Source organism: Stenella coeruleoalba (assembly GCF_951394435.1).
Source record: "Stenella coeruleoalba genome assembly, chromosome: 1".
NCBI lineage: Eukaryota > Metazoa > Chordata > Mammalia > Artiodactyla > Delphinidae > Stenella > Stenella coeruleoalba.
In genome coordinates this window covers 33,634,800-33,649,308 of record NC_137169.1, presented here as the reverse complement: position 1 = coordinate 33,649,308, position 14,509 = coordinate 33,634,800, and the positions used below count along the sequence as shown (strand labels likewise).

The 14,509-nt window shown below is 50.8% G+C and overlaps 1 long non-coding RNA gene across 1 annotated transcript in view; it reads left to right on the top strand.

Annotated features, from left to right (window-relative positions):
• The window catches only part of LOC307183255, a 345,629-nt gene that overhangs the window by 321,615 nt on the left and 9,505 nt on the right, over positions 1 to 14,509 (top strand). The window contains exon 3 of the long non-coding RNA XR_013827436.1: positions 12,692 to 12,772. This is a non-coding gene — a long non-coding RNA (uncharacterized lncRNA). The remainder of the gene's footprint in view (positions 1 to 12,691; positions 12,773 to 14,509) is intronic.

Here is a 14,509-nt window from a genome sequence, read left to right as displayed (position 1 = left end):
CCTGAGCACACAGTGACTGAATGAATGAATGAATGAATGCACGACCACGTGACTGGGGTGGTGCGCCCCCTTCCCGCTTCCGCGGCCCCATCTGTGTCTCCTCCTGGCACTTGTCACAAGGCGCTGCGATTGCATGTGTGTCTCCCACACACTGTCAGGTCCCTGAGGCTGAGCACAGAACCAAACCTCAGAGAGGTGCTTGATGAACCTTTGTGGAAGCAGTGAATCTAAGCCCTCCCCCCGCTGGACCTCAGCTTCCCCATTTGTCAACTGTGAGCGTGTTTACCCCAGAGGCTTTATAAGTGCCCTCTCTCAGTGACATTCTGGGATTTGTCACCTGTTGGCTGGCGTTACTGCACCTGCCCCTGGGTGTGTTTGCCACCCCAGTGCTTGTCCTGACCCTCCAGGGTTGGTCACTGGCCAGAGTCTGACTTCCCCTTGATGAGCAATTAAAACCCCAGAATAGCCCATTGTTCAGAAACAGGTGCCTGGACCCTGTATTTATCTCCAGCGTGCATGCCCAGTGTGCTCGGGGCCCTGCCAGCCACGTGGTGGGCATCGTTGGGACTGCTGAGGCTTCTCAGCACCGAGAGGCCATCCCTGGCATCAGGAGACAGCCAATGCCAAGGGGAGCAGGCGCCCCTGAGAGCCAGGCACTTATTGAAAGCGTTTCACATTCCTCAGGAAGGCCTCGCGAGATGGGTATCATTAACCCCATTTCACAGCGGGGGGTCGGATGCTGAAAGAGGCACCATCCCCATGCACGTGCCTCAAGCTCGCAGAACTTTAAGGGACAGGACTGGGGTCTGAACACAGGACCGGCAAGCTTTTTCACTGTGCCACTCAGCTTCCCCTGGATGGTGGGTACCATCAGCACCCTGAAGCTGTAGCCCAGCGACTGCTGGTGAGTGGGTGAGAGATGGTCCCATGGGACCAGCTCGTGGATGCGCTTATAGGGTCTGCGTCTGCAAGTAACCAGACTGGATTTTTGGCCTCTTCTTGCCCCCACCCCATGCCCTCAGCATGTTCTTCTGGGTCCTGTCAAATCTCACATCCTCTCTGAAGGACGTGAGAACAGCCTAAAGTGCTAGGGAGAGAGAGGCTAGGGACTTGAGATCAACCATGCCCACGGGGGTGGGGCAGGCACTCAAGGCCAGCCCAGAGGGTGGCAGTGGGAGAATCCAGTCCAGAGCAGAGTCCAGAGAAACGGCCAATGTGGGCTGGCAGGGGGACATCCGGGCACTGCCACTTACCAGCCAAGTGACCTTTGGTAAGCTGCCCTTCAGCTCCCTTATCTATAAAATGGGAGTAATGATAGCAACTGCCTGACGTAACCCTCTTTGGGGATTTGATAAAGTAAATTACCTGTAAAATTCTCAGATGAGCACCTGGCAGGGAGCACGTGCTCGTAAGCCACTGTTGGCCACCATCGTGTCACCACCCTCCTGCACAGTGCCAGCCCTGGGCCTGTGGGGCTGCAGCTGGGCGCTGGGCCAAGGCTGAGGAATAAGGTGGGTGCCGGGCCTTGGGAACAAGACCGTGACAGTTTCCAGGAACAGGGCACAGTATTAGGGGAGGGAAGTCTGAGCTGGGGGTTCTTTAGATGATTATAATGATAGGTTCGAGAACCAGAGGTGGGACTAAACTTGCAGGGGACCCAGCTGTTGGAGGAAGAGAGATGGGGGGAGGAGGGTCAGACCCTCACTCCGACTAAGGCTAATGGCTAAGATTAAAGCCTTTCCATGTGGTTCTGAAGAGTTAAATTACCATTTCACATGTGCTTGTCCTTTTTTTTTTTTTGCGGTACGTGGGCCTCTCACTGTTGTGGCCTCTCCCATTGCAGAGCACAGGCTCTGGACGTGCAGGCTCAGTGGCCATGGCTCACAGGCCCAGCCGCTCCGCGGCATGTGGGATCTTCCCGGACCAGGGCTCGAACTCGTGTCCCCTGCATCGGCAGGCAGACTCTCAACCACTGCGCCACCAGGGAAGCCCCTGTGCTTGTCCTTTTGAAGCAGAACCGTGGAATGTCCAAGCTGGCAGTGATATTGACCACCCAGGGTCACACAGCAGGTTAAGAGCACACCCCTGTTCTCAGTGCTTCTGTCTCCCCTTTGGTCACTTTAGATGACGGTTTAGGATCTTTCCAGCCCTGCAAATGGCCCCTAAAGACTGTTCCTGTGGTTTGTTCAGCTGTAGGAAGGGGTGGTGGGGACTGTGAAGAGGCAAGGCATGTGGACCAGGATACATCGGGAGGCTGATCCCTGGGCTGACGCACAAAGAACAGGATGGGGGGAGGGGCGCGGTCCAGCTGCTTTCCGTTTGGACTTGACCAGGGCTGTCTCTCTGAGGCACGGGGGCTGCTTGCACCCTATCAGACGCAGCTTGGCGTAAGCTGGAAATCTCTCCGGGGCTCTCCAGGCTCCTGATGGAAGTTGCTTCCTGAACTAAGCCTCTGTTTGTCCCTGACTTCTCGGCTCCTCTTTAGGTACGATCCCTCCAACGTGCCTGTCCAACACCTGAGCCAAAGCAGGCAGGCAGGGGTGCCCAAGGGGTTGGCGGGGCCTAGAATTTGCCCGGTTGCCCTGAGCTCTGCATCTGGCGTGCCTGTGGGTGGGGGCAGTGGAGGGGGAGTATTTACTGAGCTGCAACCTCCCCTAAACCCTGCTATGTTGGTGACTCGACATAACTGGGTTTGTTTCTTTCTGCCTCTGTTTCCCTGTCTTAAACCCTGCAAGGGTCAGAGCCCCACATGAACTCCAGACCCTGAGACCCTGACTAGCTATTACCATTTCATCCAGACCCCACTTAGGGCTGGATCTTATTCCCTATACCCTCAAGCTTCTGGCTGGGTTCTTGCCCCCAGCAAAGAAGACGGCCAGGAAATGGCACTGCCATTCGTCTAGCTTCTGAGATTGCCACTGCCGGAGGCTACCTGTGTCCACCCATGAGTGGCCCTGCTTGGACCCATCCGCCCTCTGGATACTCCCTCCTCCAGGCTTCTTCCTGCCACCGGCCCTTTGATGCTACAATCCCAGCCTGCTGGTGGGTACACATTCCCAGGTCTGAAGCTCTAGCTGGGTACAGGGATGCTTTGGGCTGCAGGTAACAGAAACCCAAGTACAAGTGGCCTAAACAGTAGGGGTTTATTAACTCCAGAAACCTGGAGGTGGGGGCAGTTTCAGAGCTGAATAACCCTGTGGCCCAATGATGTCAGGGATCCATCACTTTCCAGCTTTCCCTCCTCTGCCCACCTTCCCACCAAGTCAACATTCTTTCACTCTAAGGCATAAGATGACCCTGGGGGGCCATTTGCAGACATGATGATAGGCAGTGGAGAAGAGGACCATCTTTTCCAAAATCTCTTTCTTGTCCCAGAAACACTGAGAAAGACTTCTTTTAGCTATAAAATGGGAGTAATAGGTCCCATTAGCCAGAATTGAGTCAAATGCCCATGCCTGAACCACTCACTAGAAAGTGAAATGGAACTACCCTCACAGGATTAGACTCATCATGGTTTACCCTCTGGGCCTGGGGAAGGGCTGGCCCCAGTAAAGGCAGGCCTCTGTATTCCACTTGGACTTTTCCTGTTTGCATTTGGCGCCAGAGCACCTGGTCACAGCCCTTTGTGGCCAAGGAAGCCATTTTGACCTCTTCCTGTCTGCACCCGGTAGGTGTAGAGTGTAAGTAACAGAAACTGACTTTAGACAACTAAAGTGAAAAAGATCAAGTTGGGAGGATAATGAATAGAAGGAGAATCTCATAGAATTGTTAGGAAGGTTGGAGAACCTTCCAAACGGTCCATTGGCTCAAATGAGGATCCAAGGTCCCTTTAGGGAGCAGAAAACAGGAACTTATTGCTGGCAGTCCTGTCATAGCTGCAGAGACGGAAGATGCAGGGGCATGGAAGGAGCATCAGATATACTTAGCTCAGTCTCATGCCATCCCTCTGGCTGCAGGAAAGCAGGGAGCCTTGCTTTATAGTCCACCAAGAGCGGGAGAACTAATTCCACCAAAATGAAATCAGGGTGCTATTGCAGAAATAGGGAGTGAGGGGGTAGGCACTGAGTGGCCAAAACCCAGCCAATGCACACGGTAGCCCATGATGCCTGACCTGAAGACAAAGCAGAGATGGCGTGCTACATGTCCCTCACACGGGGATAAAAGATGACCTTAGGGCTTCCCTGGTGGCGCAGTGGTTGAGAGTCCGCCTGTCGATGCAGGGGACACGGGTTCGTGCCCCGGTCCGGGAAGATCCCACATGCCGCGGGGCGGCTGGGCCCGTGAACCATGGCCGCTGAGCCTGTGCGTCCGGAGCCTGTGCTCCGCAACAAGAGAGGCCACAACAGAGAGAGGGCCGCATATCGCAAAAAAAAAAAAAAAAAAAAAAAAAAAAGATGACCTTAACTTCACGGGGATGGCCACTCGGAGCAGGAGACACGTGAGCACCCTGTCAGGCCCCCAGAAAGGCAGCCCCCCTGTGACATCACCCTGACAAGCAGAGGACCCCATCAAGTCCTTCTAAAGGCAAACCTGAGCCACTCCCCTCAGGGGTGGCTCCTCCTGGCTCCTCCCAGCTGCTCTAGAAATTCTTCTGTTCACCAATTATAGGAAACTGGTGACAGACTCAGAACATTTCCAAGTCTTTCCTCAAGAATGCATGAATCCGAGGCCAATGCCCAGGCTTACCATCCTCCAGGTAGGGCAGGTTTCAGGCTTGCCCAGATCTATTGCAGCAGATAGCAAACCATTATGGAGCACCTTCTCTGGGGCAGGTAAGGGCTAAGCACTTGGTAGGCAGTATTTCATTTAATCCTCCCAACCATCCTATCGTACGGCTACCATTTTCCTTTTCTACAGATGAGGAAACTGAGGCTTGGGAAGAGTCATTGATTTTCCCATGGACAAACAAGAAGCAGAGCAGGATTCAGATCTGATCCACAGCCCCCTCTTAGTCACTTCAGCGTACTGCCCCACACCCCACTGCTATCGCTATCTTGTTCTTCCTGCTTCGAAGAGAAATGGGACCGTGACCTTAGTTCACACATTTGTCCTCTAGGCTTATCCACTCCCCAAAGACCCTCCTCACCTTGGGCATCAGCCCGCCACCTGTCAGAGCCTCGGATGGCTCCAGAACGCCATCCCAGAATGCTAAGTCCTTTCTTACCCCACCCGAGGCCCTCCATGAAAACACAGTCACAAGTTGTACTTTTTAATGTCCACAATGAAACTTTGTCTTTGCCCTCATAGTTGTGTCTTCCAAGGACATGGCTCTGCCTTCTGTTGGCACAGGGCATCCTTTCTGCTGCCCTTGCCAGTGCCGTCAACCTGGCAAAGGACCAGCTGGGCTCCAGGATCCCCAAGACGTGCCACAGAACCCCTTCAGGAGCAGCCTTGGAGGGAGTTGTGGGGTAACATGAAACATAACCCACTTCTACCAGGGCACCCCACCTTTATCTGTTTTCCACACTGGTCTTCAACGTAAGTTTTATTTTCTAAGAACAAAACTCTGCAGAAAATTGATGGGTTCATTGGATACATTGATGCATTTTCCCACAAGATTTCACAAGGTTTTCCTTGAACTAAACTCCTGTATCACCCTGGTCACTAGAATTGTCTTATGGGCTCATAGCTTATCATTTTCTCTTTGACCTCATTTGAAGGCCAGTACTTCAGGAATAGCCATATATGCAGGAAATACCTCAGCACACTAGTAAAAAATAGAGAAAGTTGTCCACTGTGTTTCTTGGTACCCTTGAAATAAAGACCATGGTAACCAAGTCGTCTCAGAAATCTGGCACAGGGGCTTCCCCGGTGGCGCAGTGGTTGGGAGTCCGCCTGCCGGTGCAGGGGACGCGGGTTTGTGCCCCGGTCCAGGAGGATCCCGCATGCCGCGGAGCAGCTGGGCCCGTGAGCCGTGGCCGCTGGGCCTGCGCGTCCAGGGCCTGTGCTCCGCGGCGGGAGGGGCCGCAGCGGTGAGAAGCCCGTGTAACACACACACACACACACACACACACACACACACACACACACACAAAAGAATCCCCCTGCCAAAGCAGAGGACACGGGTTCGAGCCCTGGTCCGGGAAGATCCCACATGCCGCTGAGCAACTAAGCCTGCAAGCCACAACTACTGAGCCCACACGCCACAACTACTAAAGCCCACACGCCTAGAGCCCATGCTCCGAAACAAAGAGAAGCCTCTGCAATGAGAAGCCCGCGCACCGCAACGAAGAGTAGCCCCCAATTGCCGCAACTAGAGAAAACCCGCGCGCAGCAACGAAGAGCCAACACAGTCAAAAATAAAGTAAAATAAAATAAATTAATTTAAAAAAAAATCTGGGACAGGAGGGTTTGATTTTCCTAGTTTCCTGGCTCCTTCCTACTACTGACAATAGAACCCATCTTGTTTTGCTCCTTACCTTGGCTACTAGAATGCCCAGAGCTGAGATATTCAACTATGCATCTCTCTTTTTAAAATGTGATTTTTCCATTATATACTACTTGTGTATTTCCTAAGAATTAGAAAAAAAGACAAGTAAAAGGAAGCCAAAACCAAAAATGACTTACTGTGTTTCTACTCCCCCCAAAACTGTTAATATTTTCATCTATTTCTCTGGATTTTTTTATGTACAGTTTTCATGTGGGTTTTTTGGTAGGGTTTTTTTCTTTTAACATAGGTGAAATCATCCTGTATATAAACTTTATAGCTTGCTTTTCTCAACCTGATATCTAAAGATTATCACATTCTTTCTTTTTAAATTGAAGTATAGTTAATTTACAAGGGTGTGTTAGTTTCAAGTGTATAGCAAAGTGATTCAGTTATGCATACATATATATGTTTATATATATATATATATATATTCTTTTTCAGATTCGTTTCCATTATAGGTTATTAAAAGATACAGAGTATAGTTCTCTGTGCTACACAGAAGGTCCTCGTTGTTCACCTATTTTATATATAGTAGTGTGTATATGTTAATCCCTAATTCCTAATTTATCTTTCTCCCCACCCCTCACTGTCCCCTTTGGTAACCATAAAGGTACTTTCTATGTCTGCGAGTCTACTTCTGTTTTGAAAATAAGTTCATTTGTATCATTGTTTCAGATTCCACATATAAGGGATATCAGATGATATTTGTCTTTGCCTGACTTACTTCATTTAATATGATAATCTCTAGGTCCATCCATGTTGCTGCAAATGGCATTATTTCATTCTCTTTTTTTTTAAGATGTTGGGGGTAGGAGTTTATTAATTTATTTATTTATTTTGGCTGTGTTGGGTCTTCGTTTCTGTGCGAGGGCTTTCTCTAGTTGTGGCAAGCAGGGGCCACTCTTCATCGCGGTGCACGGGCCTCTCACTATCGCGGTCTCTCCTGTTGCGGAGCACAGGCTCCAGACGCGCAGGCTCAGTAGTTGTGGCTCACGGGCCTAGTTGCTCCGCGGCATGTGGGATCCTCCCAGACCAGGGCTCGAACCCGTGTCCCCTGCATCAGCAGACAGACTCTCAACCACTGCACCACCAGGGAAGCTCCATATTTCATTCTTTTTTTATGGCTGAGTAATATCACATTCTTAAAGGATGCAGAGTATTTCATCAGGTAGATCAGAGGTCAGCAAGATTGTTCTGTAAAGGGCCAGATAGTAAATAATTTAGGCTTTTCAGGCCATACTGTTTCTGTCCCTACTGCTCCACTCCGCCTCTGTAGTAGGAAAGCAGCCGTAGACAATATGTAAATGAGTGGGTGAGGTTGTGTCTCAGTAAAACTTTATTTACAAAACCAAGCTGCCAGTGAGATTTGGCCTGCAGGCTGTAGTTGCCAGCCCCTGATATAGATGGAGTCTAGTTTTCATAGACCCGTTATCCATTTCCATATGTTAGCATTTAGGTTTGCCTTCAGTTCTTAGAATTTTTGTCCCTCAGACTATATTCCTGGAAATTGAGATGACTGTGCCCCAAAGTATGGATATTAGTGAGGCAAAGCTCTTGGTTCACGCTGTGAATTGTTTTCCAAAAGCATTCTCCCAAATTCCGCTACCAGCAGTGATGTGAGTGTGCCCATTTCCCCAAACCCTGTGTGCACTGGGCATTGTCCTTCAAGACATTTACCTCCAGCCTCCCGTGCTCCCTTATGTCTGGACTTTGCTTTTGTCTGATGTTTCACGCCTTGGTCTGCACTTTTATTCTTTAACCTTCCTCACTTTCCTTCTGGAAGTAGGTAAGATTTAAGCAAGCAGGGGTCAAGTTCAGGGGTTGGGGGAGCCAGGGAAGCACAGAGTCCTAAAGGTCCAGTGAGGGTGGCACTGGCCAGCAGGGCTGACAGCTGTCCTTCTCTGCTGGGTGAGGGACCCACTCTGGTGGGTGGTCACTGACTAGAACTTCCATCACTGTGGGTCAGGTTGGGGAGTGGAGATGAGACTGCCATGGGGAGAAAGGAGCAACACGGCAGGAGGGGACAAAGTGGATTTGGGGCTCAGACGACGCAGGCTTCCATCAGGCTCTGTGTGTGAGCTTGAGAAAGTTATTTTACCTCTCAAATTTGCCCAGTTTTTCCTATGTAAAGGGGATAAAACAGTCAACTGCACAGGACTGTCCTGAGGATTCAACAAGAGCCTTAATACCAGACCCTTGCACAGTGCCTGGCACAGAGAAAAGACTTAATGTGTCTTTGTTAAGTTGAATTGGCTTGAATGCTAGGGTCTTAGGAATGATGGGAAACAGATCATATGAATATTTTTTAAAAGAGAAAGAGTTTGGATTCAGTGCACAGTACAGGGTGGGCCTTCAAAAAACAATTGATGATGAATGAATGGCTGGAACTGCGAAGTCAAACAGCTCCCGCTTTGTCACCTGTTAGTTATACGATCTTGGACAGAGCACCTCCCTCCCTACAGTGCTTCAGCACCCTTCTCTGAAAAATGGGTTTACTGCAGGATATTCACCTAGGGCTCCCAGATGAGAACACAATCATGGGTGGCTGAGTAGATTGTTCAGGGTCGCCCAGCTGGTCCGCAGAGAGCTCAGGGTGCCCCCCTGCCGGCTTGCTGTGAGGATTACACGAAGCCAGGATTGTGAATTTTCTGGCTCAATAAATGTTCATTCCTTCCCTTAAGCAAGCTGGTCTGCCAGCCTGGGGGTATTGGCCAGGGAAACTGAGCACAGAGGGGGTCTGCAGCCACCGCAGGGGCTGGGACTGCCCCAGAGGCTGCCGCAGGGTGGCTGTGAGTTGCTGGCACTGGCGCTTGGGAGGAGCGTCCCAGGTGGATTCTCCGGAGGTCACCTCTCCCAGGGGACCATTTCCCAAGAGCTGTCTCGCCTCCACGGAGTCCAGTGTGTGCTGTGGCCAAACAGAGAATTTGCCTTTTCTCAGCAGCCTCTTGGCTGGAAGTGCAGCCTAGGCTTTTCTAACAAGCCATAGCTCTCGTATGTGAGGGAGCAGGTGGTAGGAGCAGCACGTCGCACAGGACGAGCTAGACCGTGGGACGAGCTCCATCACGGTCAGCTGCTATTGACCTTGGTAGGCGTGTTATCACACTGCTATGCACCTGGGCTGGGTATAGGAGGCTTTACCTCCTCCATATGACATCTGATCAACCCAACTTCCCTTCAAGGAAGGTGTGAGTATCCCCATTTTACAGATAAGGAAACTGAGGCAGGTATGGGGAGGTAAGTACACAACTAGTGGTAACAGAGTGACAGTATATGGCCTTGAATTTAAGTGTCTGACTCTAGAGCCCATATTCTTAACCATTAGTCATATTTACTGCTCTTCATTGGACATAAAACCTCTCGGTGAAGCAGAAAGGGATGTTAGTCCTGAAATGACCAATGTCCTTCCTTCTGGATTTGTCTGACCCAGGAACGAGGGGACCCTAGATTCTTTGAGGCCAGAACTCCAGCTACTCTTTTGACTGACTCATTCATACTGGAGGCACAGTTATTGACCTCTTTCCAGGGAGTATTTCATCAACTATCCAACCAATGTTTTTTAGGGATCTTCCCTGTGCCAGGCCTTGTTCATGGTGCAGGGAATGCATCACAAGTAATAATAATTACAACTCACCCTTACTATGTGCCAGGTACTGTTCTAGACACTGCACATAGATTAACTCATTTAATCCTCACGATCCCACAGATAGCTGGCATTAGCCTTTCCTTATAGATGAAGAAATCAAGGCACAGAGAGGTTAAGTAATCTGCCCAGTGTTCCACAGCTAATGAGTATCTGAGTCAGGATTTGAACCCAGGCAGCCTGGGGTCAGCATCCATACATTTAATTGCCCCTGCACTGTTGTGGCTCACATAGTCCCTGACTCATAGAACTTCTAGTCTTTCCTTTCCAACAGGCATGTTCAAATAGGACCAAACTAGCTTAATTCAGTTTTGTTTGCTAAGAAGCGAACTGGGCAGTGAGAATGAATCATCCCGGGTTTATAAAGTGCTTGACATCATGGGGACAGTGGGAAAGAGTCAAGGTCATAAATGGGACCCTGGTCTATTTTCCACCACGGCCTTGACTGCCATGTGCCCTTTGGCAAGTCTCCTCACCTCTCAGCCTCCGTTTCTTTATTTGCAAAATGGATTGTCAGTACCTGTTCTAACTGCCTCCAGGCATTTTTGTGAAGACCAACTGGTGTGGCAGATGGAAAGAAGATTTCAAATAGAAAAAAACAGGCACTGGGCAAGGATTTGTTATTGAACCAAAGTGAAATTTTGGTCAGCTTGATGAATGAATGAATGAATGAATGGTCCCAGCAGGCCTGCAGATTGGCTCCCTGGGTAACAAATGGCTCTCTTCGGGAGGTCTGTTGGAAGTTTTCAGAGTCTCATCAGGGCTCTCTCCTTGGCCATGTCCCCTGCTCCCGTCCCTTGAGTTATTTTGCATCTAATTTTGTGTGAGGCTCCAAGGCTGCTTTGGCAAACATCCATTAATGTCTGTTGGGAGAAAGGCCTTGTGCTAGGCTCTGTGGGGAGACTGAGATGAATTTTGAATGGTCTCTGCTCTCAGGGGCTCAGAGGCTAGGAGGAGAAGTAATAATAATAATAGCGATAATAACGATGGCCAGTATTTACCACATCCCAGATACTGTGTTGAGTTTTTATATGCATTATTTCATTTAATCATTGCAACAACTCCATGAGTTACTAAAACTTTTGTCCCATTTTGCGTGAGGAACCAGATTTAGACAGGTTAAGTAGCTTACCCAATTTCACACAACTCTGAAATTATAGAGCTGGGCATGAATTTGACAAAGAATATGTGCATACAAATAACTCTATTATAAGGTGGAAACCACAGCGTATCCTACTAGAGGGGCAAGGACAGGCCTCTTGGCGTTCAGAAAGGGAAGGGGAGCAGGATGATGGTGGTGATGGCGATGGTGATGCTGACGGTCTGTTGACGGTAATGATGAGGATGTTCATGATGGTGGTGGTAGTGACGGTGGTGGGGATAATGGCAGTGATGGTGGTGAAGAGGATGGCGGTGATGATGATAACCCTCTAGTGCCCGTTTGTTGAGCTTTTCTTTCATGCTAGGCCCTGACCTGGGTGCTTCCTACTATCTCATTTCATCCTAATAATGACTTTCCAATGTCAAGGTCATCATCTCCATTTTACCCATGAGGACTCTGAGCTAGAGACAGACTGAGTGGCCTGCCAAGGGCACGCATCCAGCCTGCGCTGGGCTGGAGCTTAAGCATGCCTCACGGCAGAGCCACGGCTCTTTCCCATACCAGGGTCCCTCACCCGTGGGCCATGGGGCCGGGCATCCCGGAGATGCTCCACAAATACCTACTGAGCAAATATTGAATGAATGGATCCCCAAGGGGTCAAAGCCTTAAACCCAGAAGACAGAAATAACATGTCTCGAGTGAGTATGTGTAACCGTTATTTAAATAGATGTAGCGGTGCTGTGATCACTAAAATACAAGTTAATTGTAAAGCATTATGTTCATGTGGCTTTTGTATTGTTGTTCTTTTTTTTTTTCAATGAAAATATACTAAGTGTACAGTTCAGAGGAGTTTTGAGAAATATTTTCACACACAAAGGGGTCCTCGTGCTAAAAATGGTGGGAAGCGTCCTGCAGTACTGCATGTCGTGTGAAGTGCTTTGCCCAGTGTCTGGCACAGAGGTCACTCAGAGGAGAGAGGAAACCCACCAGGCTGGGGATTGGGAGCTGTGGCATTGGTCCTGGGTCTACAAGTGACTTACTAGACCTGAGCTGCCCCTTTCCATGGCTGTCTCTATGAGACCTAACACCAGCATCTAAGAGATTTCCCAAGTGTCTATGGAATGCTGGCATGAATGAATGGGTAACGGAAGAAAAAAATGAGTGAATTATGACGAATGGTGCTCAGGGAGCCTGTGAGGGGATGTTTTCCCCAAGGAGTGCTTGAAAGTGAGAGGTTTTCAGCCAGAGAGCAGAAATAGAACACAGGGGGTTCAATAGGGACCGTTGACTCCAGACTTCCAGCTCTGTGAGTGGGTGGTTAGGCTACGGTGGCATCCCCAGGGGTGTCTGATCTTGACCCTGTGATGACCCTGTTGGAGATGGGGTGGTGGCTGGAGCTTGGCTGTGAGGCTCCTCTCAGCAAGGCTGTGCTCCCTATCTGGGGATGCATTTTTCAAACTCAAGTGCAAACTGACAGATGGCAGTGGCATAATATTCTCACATTCTCTACTTCCCACAGGCCTCCTTCCAACACAGCCCTGCGAGCTCTTAAAAACCTCTGTCATGTCTCGACCATGAGACCACGGCTGGCTCTTGGCAGGTAAGCCCCCCATTGCTCCCTCACACCACGGGGCATGGAACAGTTTCAGCACAGCCCTAGGACCATGGGCACGTTTGTGGCCAAGAGGTAGGTGGGGCTGACTCCAGTCTTGGCAGGAGAACGGAGCCTCACACGCTACCAGGACTTCAGGACAAAGCTACCAGATGTCCAGAGTCCTGCAGCTGCCGTTTCTACCAATGGCAGTATATGGCGCTAGGAACGTGTCCTCGGACAGAAGCCAGGGAACTGGTTCTGACACCGTGTCAGCCTTTACTGCTCAGGAAAATCTCAGGCAAGAACCTGCCTTTCTGGGTTTCTGTTTCCCTGTGTGAAAGTGAGGGAATAGGATTCAGTGAACTGGACTCAGAGCCAGCTCTTCTAGCCTCTGGCCAAGGCCATGGGCTAGGAGGAGGAATGGTGGGGACAGCAGCTGTCTGCCACTTCCCTAGGGCTCGTCTCCTGTTTGATTGCTCCATGGACCTCCATGGAGAGCCTGGGCTGGGCTTTGCGTGTGCCGTGCGTGTGCATGTATGCATTTGAGCCCAGGACCTGTGTCCCTTCCAGCAAACTGTGCTTGAGGTCGAACTCAAGCATGGACAGTCACCAGCCCTGCACCTGCCCCGTCACGGCTGGACGGCACACCACGGTCACTGTAGGCTCTGGTGCCCAGATGGGAAGGGCAAAGGCTGCCCACATGCTGAGAGCATGGGCAGTCCCGCAGCAGAGTGTGGGTGTGAAGATCAAGCTGGGTGACGGGCAACACAGGGTGGGAGGCTAGGTTACCGTAACAGTGAGGCCTTCGTTCGTGTGGGAGTGAGTGCAGGGCCAAAGCTCATGGGCAGATCTTCAGGGCAGGCTGGGAGAGCTGCCCAGGAGATGAGACCAGGAGGGCCCTGAGGCCTAGAGAGGAATAAAGCACATCATTGCCCTGAAAAAGCTTCCCATCCGAAGGAGGAGATGATGTGCAAATAGCCACAGTACAAGAAACCTGTGAAGGCAGGAGGGGTCCATTCTGTCTGGGTTTGGTTGTGGGGTGGTTCAGGGAAGACCATTTGAAGATGACACTTGAACTGGGCTTTGAAGGATGAATAGAAGTTCACCAGGTTAAAAAAAAAAAAAAAAGGAAGAAGGGCGTTCTAGGCTGAGGAGACAGCATGTACAAAGGGGGAGTGACTGGGGTGTAGGCCCAGAGGAGGAGTGAGGAGAAGTGAGGCTGGGAGAAGTGGGTGGGCCTTTGAATGCCAGGTCAAGGAGCTCGGGGTAGGCCCTTTATGATCAAGGAAGTAAAGGAGATGGTCAGCTCCGTGGTGCCAAGAGAGGCCTCTGGGGCCCAGGGAGAGGCTGAGAGCAAAGAGGAGGGGCTCGTGTCGGAACCTACTGAACATTGGCCATGGGAGGCCCAGGGCAGGACGCCCCTCACTGAAGGGTCTGTGCCCCACCGGGGCCCTTCAGGTCTCCCGATGAAGAGCAGCCACAGGGGCGCTGGGGTCCCCGTCCTGTGCCGGGGGCTTCTCTAGTGGAGGGCTGCTGGCCTGGCCATTAGAACCCCTCTTCCCGCCGCACGCAGCTCCCCTCCTCCACCGCCCCTGAAGAACGGTGGGCCGCCTCGCCCAGGGCAGCATCATGTAAGGATGCAGCGTTGTTACCGAGGCCCTTCTCAGCCTTCTCCCGTCCTCTCCACTACACAAGGAGGAGGCTCCCCCGCTAGAGTTGTTTTCTGTGTGATGGGTAACACTC